Below are 15018 nucleotides of genomic sequence, written 5' to 3'. Positions count from 1 at the left end.
GCAGCAATCAAATCCAGAAAGCACACACAGATAACTGATGCAGCAGGATTATAGCAGTAGACTTATATACCGCTTCATAGGCCTTTCAGGCCTCTCTAAGCGGTTTACAGAGAGTCAGCATATTGCCCCCAACAATCTGGGTCCTCATTTTACCCACCTCGGAAGGATGGAAGGCTGAGTCAACCCTGAGCCGGTGAGATTTGAACCGCTGACCTGCTGATCTAGCAGTAGCCTGCAGTGCTGCATTTAACCACTGCGCCACCTTGGCTCTTATGGATGGATTCATTAACGTCTCTTTATATTCATAATAACACATAAGCCATATATACAATATCAAGAGAGGTTCTTCCAACGTGATAGAGAGAAGAGGTTGGTTTCAGTTCCAGCAGCAGACTAGTTTCAGTTTCAGTTCTCAGAGCTTAGCACAGCTAAACCACGCCCAGGCTCCTTACTGTCTCAGCTCCCATTGGCTGAGACAGTAAGCCCTATTCATTGGCCGACCTTGTTACCACATCTCTGCCAGTCATGAATTCTCTTGACAGGCTTCTAGTCCAACCCACTGCTCCAACAGGAGACCCTATACCATTTCAGACAAGTGGATGTCCAACATCTTAAAGACTTCCAGTGTTGGAGCATTCACAACTTCTGGAGGCAAATTGTTCCACTGATTAATTGTTCTAATTGTCAGGAAATTCCTCCTTAGTTCTAGGTTGCTTCTCCCCTTGAATGGTTTCCATCTATTGTTTCTTGTCCTGCCTTCAGGCGCCTTGGAGAATGGGTGGACCACCTCTTCTTTGTGGCAGCTCCTCAAATACTGCATTACGGCTATCATGTCACCCCAGTCCTTCTTTTCATCAAACTAGGCCCGTGATGGCAAACCTATGGCACGTTTTTGGCTGGTTTTTGTGGGTGCCGGAGCACCGGAAAACAGCCTGAAAGTGGCCCCAAAACAGCCCCAAAATATACCATTTTTCAAGCTGAGGTGGCGCAGTGGTTAGAGTGCAGTACTGCAGGCTACTTCAGCTGACTGCTAGTTCGGCAGTTCGGCTGTTCAAATCTCACCGGCTCAGGGTTGACTCAGCCTTCCATCCTTCCGAGGTGGGTAAAATGAGGACCCGGATTGTTGGGGGCAATATGCTGACTCTGTAAACCGCTTAGAGAGGGCTGAAAGCCCTATGAAGCGGTATATAAGTCTAACTGCTATTGCTAAGCTGTTTTCAGGCTCCGCTTCCTGCTTGTTAAGAGAGCCTGGGTCAGAACACTCTGCTTAAGCCATCCTTGCAAGGATGTGTTTGTGAGAGTATAAAAAACAACACAAAGGACCCGCAACACTGAGCAACGTTCATCCAGTATTTTATGCTGGGCTAGCTGGAGAGACACAAAAGGGATCTCTGCATAGCCTCCTGCCTCAATAAATCTCGCTAGAGACCTGGAATTTTTTTTTTAACCACTTTCCATTTAAGGAGGCTGCCAAGGAGCCTGATGTACCATGTAGAATCTTAAAACGCCTGGCATAACAACTCATCCCCCCCTTCATCTTTTTCCTCATGCAGTAGATGATTGATTGGGTGTTGTTGACTCCCAGCAACCACATAGATAGATTTTCTCCATGACAATCTCTTCCTAACCTGGTTTTTCAGGTCCTCCAGGGTTGTTCCCAGTGATGGGATTCAAATAATTCAACAACAGGTTCTCTGCCCTAATGACCAGCTGGGTAGGCGTGGCTCAGTGGTCATGTGACCGGGTGGGCATGGCCAACTCAACATCGCTCAGGTCGATGGGCGCTTCATCTTAGCTGTTACAATGTCATAAGGGTAACCGGAGAGGCAGTTTCTATAAGCAGGGCAATAAAGATTAGGCAAGAAACAACACCAGAATGTTTCCTTCCTGCCTTCCTTACAGGATTAGCCCTGTAAAGTGGAAAAAAACCAAATGAGATTTCTTCCAACAACCGGTTCTCCGAACTGCTCAGAAAGTTAACAACCGGTTCTCGTGAATAGGTGCGAACCGGCTGAATCCCACCACTGGTTGTCCCCATTGCCACTGTTACTCATCCCCTCCGGCGGCTGCTGATCCTTCTCTTTTTCTCTTTTCCTTCCCCCTTTCCCAACCTCGAGCCTTCTGCGGGAGAGTTGGGTCTTCCCATAATGTGTTTGGTTAATTTAAGCCTGATCGTTGGTGCCTTGAATGACAATTTTGGATTGATTTGTTCTTTTGGTCTATTTATTTGTTTTCTTGGCTGTCTGTGGTATTCTTTAGCACAGTCAGTAAAAATATAATAAAAATCTTGATTTTTCAGTTCGTTTCCATTTCAGTCTCTAGGTATGCATTTTAATCACTGCCTCTTTCTCCTCCTACGTTAACAATTGTGTATATATATTTTTTTAATAGAATAGAATTCTTTATTGGCCAAGTGTGATTGGACACACAAGGAATTTGTCTTTGGTGCATAAGCAGTGTACATTAAAACAGTGTTTCTCAACCTTGGCAACTTGAAGATGTCCGGACTTCAACTCCCAGCATTCCCCAGCCAGCGAATGCTGGCTGGGGAATTCTGGGAGTTGAAGTCCGGACATCTTCAAGTTGCCAAGGTTGAGAAACACTGCATTAAAAGACAAGATACATTCCTCAAGAATCCTAGGGTACAGTACTTAATGATAGTCATAGATTACTAATAAGCAATCAAATTATACTAGGAAACAAATAAAACAATATAAATGTTAAAGATACAAGGTATAAGATACAAGGTTATAGTCATAAGTGGAAAGAGTTACTAGGAAGGAAGAGAATAATAGTAGTAATACAGCCTTAGTAAATAGTTTGACAATGTTGAGGGAATTAGTTGTTTAGCAGAGTGAGGGCATTCGGGGAAAAAATCTCATTGTGTCTGGTTGTTCTGGTGTGCAGTGCCCTATAGCATCGTTTTCAGGGTAGAGATTGAAACAATATATGTCCAGGATGTGAGGGGTCTGCCAAATTAACCAAGGAAATTTGGTGCTTAAGAAATTAGATTAGGATGTTGTGAGTTTGGTTTCAAGTCCACCTTGAGCCATGATACCCTCCCTGGGCAATTTTGGGCCCTTCTCTCTTTCTCTCTTCCTTGGCCTGACCTACTTTTCAGGATTGTTGTTCAAGGAAAAAATGGAAGGACAAAATGCTAGATATATAGGTAGTCCTCTACTTGTGGCCGGAATTGAACCCTGAATTTTGGTCGTAAGTCGAGGCATCATGTGACTGGATTCAAAGTTACAATTGGCTTTTTTTTGCAATGGTCATTAACGGAATGCTCCGGTGTTACACAAATGCCACAGTTGCTAAACAAATCCATTTTCCCCAAGATATTTTTTTACTGGGAAAATAGGAAATCACCCTCAGAAACCAGCAAAAAATTTCCCAAGCCACAGTCATGCAATTGCATAAGACTGAAAAAAGCCAAAAAGATGAATTAGTTGCCAAGCGCCCAAAATACAATCACATGATTGTTGTGTAGATGATAGATAGATAGATAGATAGATAGATAGATAGATAGATAGATAGATAGATGATAGATAGATAGATAGATAGATAGATAGATAGATAGATAGATAGATAGATAGATAGATAGATAGATAGATAGATAGATAGTTTGGTTTAACAGCATATGCATATATTCTGTTAATGGATGGATGGATGGATGGATGGATGGATGGATGGATGGATGGATGGAAGATAGATAGATAGATAGATAGATAGATAGATAGATAGATAGATAGATAGATAGATAGATAGTTTGGTTTAACAGCATATGCATATATGCTGTTAATGGATGGATGGATGGATAGATGATAGATAGATAGATAGATAGATAGATAGATAGATAGATAGATAGATAGATAGATAGATAGATAGATAGGTTTAACAGCATATGCATATATGCTGTTAATAGAGATGGATGGATGGATGGATGGATGGATAGATGATAGATGATAGATAGATAGATAGATAGATAGATAGATAGATAGATAGATAGATAGATAGATTTAACAGCATATGCATATATGCTGTTAATAGAGATGGATGCATGGATGGATGGATGGATGGATGGATAGATGATAGATAGATAGATAGATAGATAGATAGATAGATAGATAGATAGATAGATAGATAGATAGGATAGATAGATAGATAGATAGATAGATAGATAGATAGATAGATAGATAGATAGATAGATAGATAGATAGATAGATAGATAGATAGTTTGGTTTAACAGCATATGTATATATGCTGTTAATAGATGGATGGATGGATGGATGGATGGATGGATGGATGATAGATAGATAGATAGATAGATAGATAGATAGATAGATAGATAGATAGATAGATAGATAGATATAGACACGTACATATATACATACATACTGACTGACTGACTGACTGACTGCACGGATGCTGTCCAGTGCAGGAAATCAGGAGTCCAGGCAGTTGAAATGAATATAGAGGTTTACTGTACATTAATGCTCTCTACAAGAATCTGAACAATGATCAAAGCAAATTGGTAGTAGATAAGGGTCAGCAGAATTCAAGATGGGCTGGACTTTGGTCTCTTGTGGGTGCAAAGGTATTCGAGACTGATGACATATATGACCCCTCCCTTGGGCTCAGCCTGGTCATCTCCTACACATGCAATGCTGTCATAACTCCAAAAATGGATCATACGTAGCTATTTCTTTCACTTTGAATTGTCCTTAAGCCACCGGTTGTAAATCGAGGACTACCTGTACTACCTTGAGCTCCTTGTAGGGAATCGACATCCCCGGACATCCCTTTAACAAATAAAGTTTATATAGCACACCTTTTGGGGCATACCTGGAGCTGCATTGCTTGCAGGCAAATCAGACAATTTTTTTTGTGCAACATGCAGTTAATAGATGGACTTTTGTTACCAGAAGGTGTAGACTTCCGAAGTCACTGAAGCAGAGGTGGTATTCAGCAGGTTCTGACCAGTTCTGGAAAACCGGTAACGGAAATTTTGACTACCAAATTTTTCGGAGTATAAGACGCACCTTTTCCCCCCAAAAGAGGGTGAAAATCTGGGTGCGCCTTATACACTGAATACAGCATTTTTGGCCTCCCGAAACCCTGCCCCCTTCACCAAAATGGCCATCCAGAGGGTTTGGGAGACCTGCGAAGTGCTTCTGGGGGCTGGGGAGGGCAAAAACTTGTATTGTATTGTATAAAATGAGCGAAAAATGATCCGTTTTTTGCTCGTTTTTGCCCCCGCAGCCCCCAGGAACACTCTGGAATCCTCCTAGAGCAGTGTTTCTCAACCTTGGCAACTTGAAGATGTCCGGACTTCAACTCCCAGAATTCCCCAGACAACACTGTCCTAGAGGCGATGCATGTCGGGGTTTTTTTGGAAAAAAATGGCCCGTTTTTTGCTCATGTTTGCCCCCCCCCCTCCAGCTAACAAGAGCGCTTTGACTCTCAAACTCTCCGCATGCCCCGTTTTTCACAAAAATGAGGCGTGCAGAGGGTTTGGGAGGTCTGCAGAGTGCAAACTTTTTTTAAAATTTACCTCTTCAAAACTTTGGTGCGTCTTATACTCCGAAAAATACGGTAGTTCCAACTGCTAGGTTGGCAAAGCCAGCTTATGCCAACCTAGCAGTTCAAAAGCATGTAAAAAAAAATGCAAGTAGAAAAATAGGAGCCACCTTTGGTGGGAAGGTAACAGCGTTCCGTGCGCCTTCAGCGTTGAAACGGAGATGAGCACTGCCCCCTAGAGTCAGGAACGAATAGCACATATGTGTGAGGGGAACCTTTACCTTTATCTTGGATACCCAAATGCAGAGGGCATTCAAAGGACAGCAGAGAGTTAAAAGTTTCCGCAGCACTTGGTGTTTCTAGAAATTGCAGGGTGGATTCCAAAGAAAAACGCCAAGAGAGATGCCAGGACTTTAATAAAACTTTTTTAAAAAGTTTATTAAGAAATTGCCCATAAATATTTACAACTCCGGGAGGATATGACCCCAGTCAATCGTGTAAGTCCTAACTGGCGGGGAAAGTTCATGTTCCTGAACTTGAGTCACAAGGAAGCTAGGAAACATGAGCCTTTTATCTTTCATCCTGGCAATCTTATAGCTTTTCCCCACTCCTGGTTCAGGAATAATTAGAAAGGGGAAATCAATGTTAGCATTCGCCCTCAGTGGAAAGGAAGATAATAAGTAAGCACGCAATGAGGAACAGGCACGGGAAGGAATATCTTGGCACTAGCAAGCTCCTGGACTGGCCCTTTAAGATACAAAAGCAATGAAATTGATTAAAATTAGACAGCATACTAAAAAGCAGAGACATCCCCCTGCCAATCAAAGTGTGTCTAGTCAAGGCTCTGGTTTATCCAGTTGCAATGGATGGCTGTGAGAGTTGGACCATAAGGAAGGATGAGCGCCAAAGAATGGAGGCCTTTGAACTCTGGTGCTGGAGAAGACAAAGGCTAAAATTTCTTCCCCCAAATAGGTGGTATTCAACAGTCTCTAAGCCCGATGGTAGGTTCGTTTCGCCATGGTTAGGGCTTAGCTTCAGCAAACTGCAAAAATGTCTGTCGAGATTTTCAGAAAAAGCTCCTTTGGGACAAGGTACAAAAATTTACATTTGAGACCAGGATTGTATCATTGGGAAGTCTAAGCCAAATTCCTCATCATCTTCATCAAATTTGCTACACCCTACTAAAAGTGAATCCAGTTAAGAATGAGAATTACTACACAATTTCTTCCTTGAGCATAAAAAAGAAAATTCCTACATTTCCTTAGAATGCAGCATGGAAACCCCCAGTTTCTCAACCGTGGCTACTTTTAAGATACATGGATTTAAACTCCCAGAGTTTCCTAGCCAGCATGCTGGGGATTCTGGGAATTGAAGTCCACACATTGCATCTTAAAATGCCCTGTATTTTGAGACACTCCAGACTTTGGAAAGAAACTTCCTGAAGCCCTCCAGATCTGTCTCAATAAGTCAAATTTCGGCTTCTGGGCCGCTGATTTTCAAATCTGCCAAAATACTGGCCATTGCTGAGAGATTCTGTTTCTTGGATTGGTTTGATTAGCTCCTGTTTTATATTAAAAACAGAATAACAGAGTTGGAAGGGACCTTGGAGGTCTTCCAGTCCAACCCCTTGCTCAGGCAGGAAATGAACATTTCAGACAAATGGCTGTCCAATCTCTTCTTTAAAAATTTCCAGTGTTAGAGCACCCACAACTTCTGGAGGCAAGTTCTTCTACTGATTAATTGTTCTCACTGTCAGGAAATTTCTCCTTAGTTCTAAGTTGCTTCTCTCCTTGATTAGTTTCCACCCATTGCTTCTTGTTCTACCCTCAGGTGCTTTGGAGAATAGTTTGACTCCCTCTTCTTTGTGGCAGCCCCTGAGATATTGGAAGACTCTTTCTCCTTATTTTCATTAAACTAGCAATAGCAATAGCAGTTACTTATATACCGCTTCATAGGGCTTTCAGCCCTCTCTAAGCGGTTTACAGAGTCAGCATATTGCCCCCAACAACAATCCGGGTCCTCATTTTACCCACCTCGGAAGGATGGAAGGCTGAGTCAACCCTGAGCCGGTGAGATTTGAGCAGCCCAACTGCAGAACTGCAGTCAGCTGAAGTAGCCTGCAGTGCTGCATTTAACCACTGCGCCACCTCGGCTCTAGACATACCCAATTCTCTAGCAAAGGAAAACACTCAGTTTTACAAAAACCGTATTACATATTTTTGGGGTGTGTGGTTTAAAAAGGCACAACATGGTTGTAGACCGAAGGAAGAAGGCATCGTAAAGTATTCAAAAGCTCACTACAGCTCAAATTTGACGTGACATTTACCGTGGCCAAAATGGAGAGGTAGTTCTCACGACTGTTTGTTGAGTGACTGTTCAGTTACAACATCACTGAAAATAAGTGACTTATGACCGATTCTCACACTTATGATAATTGCAACATCCCCATGAGCCCTGTGATTAAAATCACAGGCCCTTTGCAACTGACATATATTTATGACAATGGCAGTCTCCCGGAGTCATGTGATCGTCATGTATAACTTTCCCAGCCAACTTCCAATAAGCAAAGTCAACGGAAGAGAGATTTGCTTAACAACCGTGTGATTCGTTTAACATCTGTAGCGATACACTATAAACGATGGCAAACAAGGACGTAAAATGGGGCAGAACTCATTTAACAATCTTTGTTGTGGTCCGCCAGAGGCCAGCCTAGCTGGCAGCAGATTCGGAAAGTGAGGAGGTTGGGGAGGAACCTGGGCCAGTCCTGGAGTCTGGGGAAGGCTCTGATGAGGGCTCTGTGTCGGAGGCAGAGAGGGGGCCAGGGCCCTCTGACAGTTATCAGCTGCCTTCAGAGTCAGACATCAGTGGGGCAGATGAACAGCTGGAGCCTATTTCCAGTGTGCACATGGACAGAGTAGCCAGACGAAGGGAACAGCTAAAGAACAGGGGTCAACTTGGGAGTAAGGCCACAAGTGGATGATGAATGGCTCCTCCCATAGGAAATAAAAGAGGAGCGAAAGGGGAGTGGAGCTTGCAGGAGACAATTAGTTCACTTAATTGGTTCGTGACTCTCTGAGACTCCTTGCCAAGTTCTGCAGATCTCGGCCTGGCAGCTCTCCAAGCCAGATAAGCTCTGTGACCATAAATCCTCCCTTGAAAGACTTTGCTGGATGCGAATGAACAGAATCCACAGCAAATCAATAAAAAGGGGGTTTTGCCGAGACAAGGAGTTGGCTTCATGCTCTTTGGGAAGCCTCGGTCAGAATAACCTTGCCTTATTTAGCAATAGAAATTTGGTGCTCAATTGTGATCGTAAAGTCGCCGGCTGCCTCTAATGTATTTCACTCAATAGCAACGCGAGACCAGAAACCCATCTGAATTGGAAAACAATGCAGAGAACTCACCTAGACCTGGCCGGGGGAAGGGAGGAGAGTGGGGGGGGGGGGGAAATAGGAAGAAAAAGTTTTCACTTCCTGCTCCCAGTTCATGGTAATAAGTACCTCCGTCCAGACTGGGCCCAGCGCCAAAGGAAAAAAAGAACTGAACCAACCCCATTGTACTTATCTTGACGGGAACACAAACTCTTTTAATTAGAAGCAGCGACAGAGGTCGGCACTCAAGTCCCCCAAATGACCTTTTTTGTGTCATTGCTGATTGCACACCAGGGTTGTGTGGAATCAAGAAGGCAGGACTCAAAACAGATAATCAAGACCGACTTCAGAGTGGTTTATAAATGGAAACAAGTCACGTACCGGAGGGCATCTCCTAAAAAAATAAAAATAGTGAGCACCACTCCTCTAAACCAAGATAGATTTATACATTTAAGGAAAGGTGTTTTGGGGTGGTGAGGAGAAGCGTGCCTACATTTAGGGTGTGTCAAATTTTTCAACCTTCCATTTCCGGACCCGCTTCAAGGTGCTAGTCGTTACTTTTAAAGCCCTACATGGTATTGGACCTGGCTACCTGAGAGACCGCCTCCTGCCATTCACCTCCCAACGACCAATAAGATCACACAGGTTGGGCCTCCTCCGGGTGCCGTCGACCGGACAATGCCGGCTGGCGGCTCCCCGTGGGAGGCCCGACCGCCTCCTGCCATTTACCTCCCAACGACCAATAAGATCACACAGGTTGGGCCTCCTCCGGGTGCCGTCGACCAGACAATGCCGGCTGGCGGCTCCCCGTGGGAGGGCCTTCTCTGTAGCTGCACCGGCCTTGTGGAACGAGCTACCTGCCGAGATCCGGACCCTCACCACTCTCCCGGCTTTCCGTAAAGGGACCAAGACCTGGCTGTTCCAGCAGGCCTGGGGCTGTTGATTTTTCCAGCCCCACTTGATGGAATAGATGTTGTATTGTTTTTAATTCTGTATTTTTAAATATTTTAAATGCTTTTATTTTTATTTGTATTTGTTGTGAGCCGCCCAGAGTCCCTAGGGAGTGGGTGGCATACAAGTCCTATTAATAAATAAATAAATAAATAAATTTCCAACATTAGCGGCATTCAAAAGTTGTGGTATGACTTGGGGATTGTAAAGATATTTTTGGTTCCTTTAATATAATTTAGACTGGCTCAGTAAGTAACTATCGAAGTGTCGTAACTTTTTAACATTTTGTTTTGTTTCATTTCATGAATTAATAAAATTAATATTAAAATCAAGGTGGCGCAGTGGATAGAGTGCGGTACTGCAAGCTGATCACTGGCTGCCGAAGGTTTGGCAGTTCGAATCTCATCAGGCTCAAGGTTGACTCAGCCTTCCGTCCTTCCTCGGTAGGTAAAATGAGGACCCAGATTGTTGGGGGCAAGAGGCTGACTTTGTATACCACTTAGAGAGGGTTGTAAAAGCACTGTAAAGCGGTATATGTGCTAAGTGGGAAGACAGGGAGGGAGGGAGGGAGGGAGGAACCGTGGTGGCACAGTGGTGAGAATGCAATATTGCAGAATGACTCTGCCCACTGCCAGGAGTTTGATCCTGACCAGCTCAATATTGACTCAGCCTTTTGTCCTTCCGAGGTGGGTAAAATGAGGACCCAGATTGTTGGGGGCAAGAGACTGACTCTAAACCACTTAGTGAGGGCTGTAAAAGCACTGTGAAGTGGTATATAAGTGCTAAGTGAGAAGATAGGGAGGGAGGGAGGGAGGGAGGGAGGGAGGGAGGGAGGAAGGAAGGAGGGAGGGAGGGAAGGAAGGAAGGAAGGAAGGAAGGAAGGAAGGAAGGAAGGAAGGAAGGAAGGAAGGAAGGAAGGAAGGAAGGAAAGACAGCAGGCAGGCAGGCAGGCAGGCAGGCAGGCAGGAAGGAAGGAAGGAACCATGGTGGCCCAGCAGTGAGAATGCAGTATTGCAAGGTGACTCTGCCCACTGCCAGGAGTTTGCTCCTGACCAACTCAAGGTTGACTCAGCCTTCCATCCTTCCGAGGTGGGTAAAATGAGGACCCAGATTGTTGGGGGCCAGAGGCTGACTCTGTAAACCGCTTAGAGAGGGTTGTAAAAGCATTGTAAAGCGGTATATAAGTTCTATTGCTAATAGATCTGAGGTCACCTTCTGCCTTTTCGTGCCGTTTGCTGTCAGTCCTTGACTTACAACCATTCCTTTAATGACCATCAAGGACTACCTATATCAGGGGTGTCCAAACTTGGGAACTTTAAGACTTGTGGACTTCAACTCCCAGAATTCCCCAGCCAGCAAGTTTGGAGACCCCTGACCTATATTGTTTGATTACTTTCTGCCTGATGCATTACATATACAGGTAGTTGTCAACTTACCACCATTTGTTTAGTGACCATTCAAAGTTACAACGGCACCGAAAAGAGTGACTGAGGTCCATTCCTCACACTTAAGACCGTTGCAGCCTCCCCATGGTCACGTGATCGAAATTCGGATGCTTGGCAACTGGCCTATATTTGTGAAGGTTTTTTTTTAGTGATTTTTTTTAGTGATTTTATTGAGATTTGTAGGCCGCCCTTTTCCCTGAGGGGACTCAGGGCGGCTCACATAAAATCGGGGAAGGGGAAATACAGACAATAACAAAGACACATATAATAAAAACAGTAGCCAACATGCATTCATCATTCGGGGGGGGGGGCAACTATCTTCATCCCCAGGCCTGACGGGCTAGCCAGTTCTTCAAGGCTGTGCGGAAGGCCTGGACGGTGGTGAGGGTACGAATCTCCACGGGGAGTTCGTTCCAAAGGGTCGGGGCGACTACTGAGAAGGCCCTCCTCCTTGTAGTTGCCAGCCGACACTGGCTGGCCGATGGAATACGGAGGAGGCCCAATCTGTGTGATCTTATTGGTCGCAGGGAGGTAATTGGCAGAAGGCGGTCTCTCAAGTATCCAGATCCACTACCATGTAGGGCTTTATGGGTGATTAACAGCACCTTGAAGCGCATCCGGAAGTCGACAGGTAGCCAGCGCAGCTCGCGGAGGATAGGTGTAATGTGGGTGAACCGCGGTGCACCCACTATCGCTCGCGCGGCTGCGTTCTGCACTAGCTGAAGACGCCGGATGCTCTTCAAGGGCAGCCCCATGTAGAGCACATTGCAGTATTCCAGCCTAGAGGTCACGAGGGCCCGAGTGACTGTTGTGAGTGCCTCCCGATTCAGGTAGGGTCGCAACTGGCGCACCAGGCGTACCTGGGCGAATGCCCCCCTAGCCACAGCCGTCAAATGGTGGTCGAATGATAGCTGTGGATCTAGGAGGACTCCCAAGTTGCGGACCCTCTCTGAGGGGTATAGAATTTGGCCCCCCAGCCTGAGAGATGGAATATTGGTGGAATCCTTGGGAGGGAAACACAACAGCCACTCGGTCTTTTCTGGGTTGAGCACAAGCCTGTTAGCCCTCATCCAGTCCATAACCGCCTCCAGACCCCGGCTCATCACGTCTACCGCTTCATTGAGTTGGCACGGGGCGGACAGATACAGTTGAGTATCGTCCGCATATTGATGGTATCTAATCCCGTGCCTGCGGATGATCTCTCCCAGCGGTTTCATGTAGATGTTGAATAGTAGGGGGGATAAGACCGAGCCCTGAGGCACCCCATATGTTAGGGGCCTAGGGGACGATCTCTGCCCCCCCACTAACACCGACTGCGACCTGTCCGAGAGGTAGGAAGAGAACCACCGCAACACGGTGCCTCCCACCCCCACCTCCCGCAGTCGTCGCAGAAGGATACCATGGTCGATGGTATCGAAAGCCGCTGGGAGGTCAAGGAGAACCAGGATGGAGGAATGTCCTCCATCTCTGGCTCTCCATAGATCATCAGTCAATGCGACCAAAGCGGTTTCAGTGCTGTAACCGGGTCTGAAGCCTGACTGGAAGGGGTCGAGATAGTTTGCTTCCTCCAAGGACCGCTGGAGCTGAAAGGCCACCACCTTCTCAACAACCTTCCCAAGAAAGGGAAGGTTGGAGACTGGACGATAGTTATTAAGGACAGCTGGATCCAAAGATGGCTTCTTTAGGAGGGGTCTCACCACCGCCGCTTTCAGTGCGGCGGGGAAGTTCCCCTCCCGAAGAGAGGCGGTCACGACCGCCTGGATCCAGCCTCGTGTCACCTCACTGCTGCTGGTAACCAGCCATGAGGGACACGGGTCCAGTACGCAGGTGGAGGCACTCACAGCCCTCATGGCCTTGTCCACATCCCCGGGGGTAACATCCTGAAACTCAACCCAGAGGTGATCCATCTGATCCTCTTGTGCCTCGGCTGGAACTGCAGGGGTGGAGTCCAAGTCCGACCGAAACCGAGCAATTTTGTCCGCTAAGAATTGGGCATAATCCTCAGCTCTGCCCTGTAAGGGTTCCCCCGCCTCCCTTTTATTTAATAGGGAGCGGGTTATCTTAAACAGGGCGGCTGGGCGGGACTCAGCGGACGCAACCAAGGTGGCTATATGGGATCTTTTCGCTGCCCTAAGCGCTCTGGTGTATTCCTTGGTGCAGGTGGTTACCATTGCTCGGTTCGATTCGGACTTATTGGACCTCCATCGGTGCTCTAGGCATCTCCTCCGGCGCTTCATCTCCCGGAGTTCCTCGGTGAACCAAGGAGGTCTCCGGGATCCGCCGCCTCGGAGGGGCCGTAGTGGCGCAATCCGGTCGAGGGCCTCTGATGCTGCCGAATGCCAGGCAGCAGCCAAAGTCTCTACCGGATTGTGGGCGAAAGAATCAGGAATGACCCCAAGTTCCGTCTGGAACCTTAATGGTTCCATGAGTCGCCTGGGGCGGAACCACCTGGTCGGTGTCCCGGGTGGGGGGGGGGCATGTGATCCCCTTTTGTGACCTTCCGACAAGCGAAGCCGACAAGGAAGCCAGATTCACTTAACAACCGTGTCATTGATTTAACATTTTATTCATCTGAAAATGTGATGTTCCTCACAGTCAAAAGACAAGAAAAGCCCCTCCTAGTTTGATTGGCATTTGGAATTCTTCTTGTGCTGGTTCCTCCCTTCTTTGTACAATTGAAGACAACACGCTAATTTTGGCAGAGGAGTGGGAAAAAGGATCAAGGAGGGATCCTTGGTGCTTGTTAAGTAAGCTCCCCGTTGGGAGAGGGAGTACGTTCAGCGAAGTGTTGTGAGAGTTGTGTCGGAGAACACACAAACCAGCATAGAGAGACACTGCAGTTTAAATAGGCTTTTACTTTCGTGGAAATAGATTTATCAGAATCCATCAAACAGTCCAAGTCATGTACGGATAATTCAGTCACCAACATCTCTCAGTAAAGGGATAATCCAAATAACATAGTCCAGTAATCATATAATCAGTTCAGTATTCAAAGTTTTCTAACAGTTGCAAAACTTACAATAGCTCATGGCACTTTCTAACAGCCAGCTTCCAAAACACTCAGATCAGATCAGCCCAGCATCTAACAAAACAGAGAGCTAACAGTCATTCTGGCTCCCTCTTATGGCCGATTTTACAGTATGATTTAAAGAAACAGGTACAACATTGTTACATGATTTATACATTGCCAACTCAACCGTTAGATTATATTCCTAACGGTGCTCTCTGATCTTAGTAGTTTCTTTGTTGATGCCTCATTACCCTACTAGGTAACATCATCCATCAAAGGGAACAGCTCCATTTTTGCCTGCTAGTTCTACAAGTCACTTAGGAATAATTGTCTCATTTGAGCTTTTCTCAATGAGAGAACGTTTGCTCCTGGGGAGGAAAGCTATGACAAATCTAGACAGCCTACTAAAAAGCAGACAGCTCACCCTTCCAACAAAAGTGCGTATAGTCAAGACTCTGGCTTTCCCAGTTGCAATGGATGGCTGAGAAAGTTGGACCATAAGGAAGGCTGAGTGCCAAAGAATGGAGGCCTCCGAACTCTGGTGCTGGAGAACACGCCTTCGAGTCCCTTGGACTGCAAGGCCATCCAACCGGTCAGTCCTAGAGGAGATCAACCCTGACTGCTCTTTAGAAGGTCCTAAATCCTGAAGAGGAAACTCAAGTACTTTGCCCACCTAATGAGAAGGAAGGACTCCCTGGAGAAGAGCCTCATGCTGGGAACG

The sequence above is a fragment of the Thamnophis sirtalis genome, unplaced genomic scaffold (genome assembly GCF_051295495.1).
Source record: "Thamnophis sirtalis isolate CommonGarterSnake01/CBP01778 unplaced genomic scaffold, rThaSir2_p1.2 scaffold_1, whole genome shotgun sequence".
In the NCBI taxonomy this organism is placed as follows: domain Eukaryota; kingdom Metazoa; phylum Chordata; class Lepidosauria; order Squamata; family Natricidae; genus Thamnophis; species Thamnophis sirtalis.
This window is presented reverse-complemented; position numbering follows the sequence as displayed.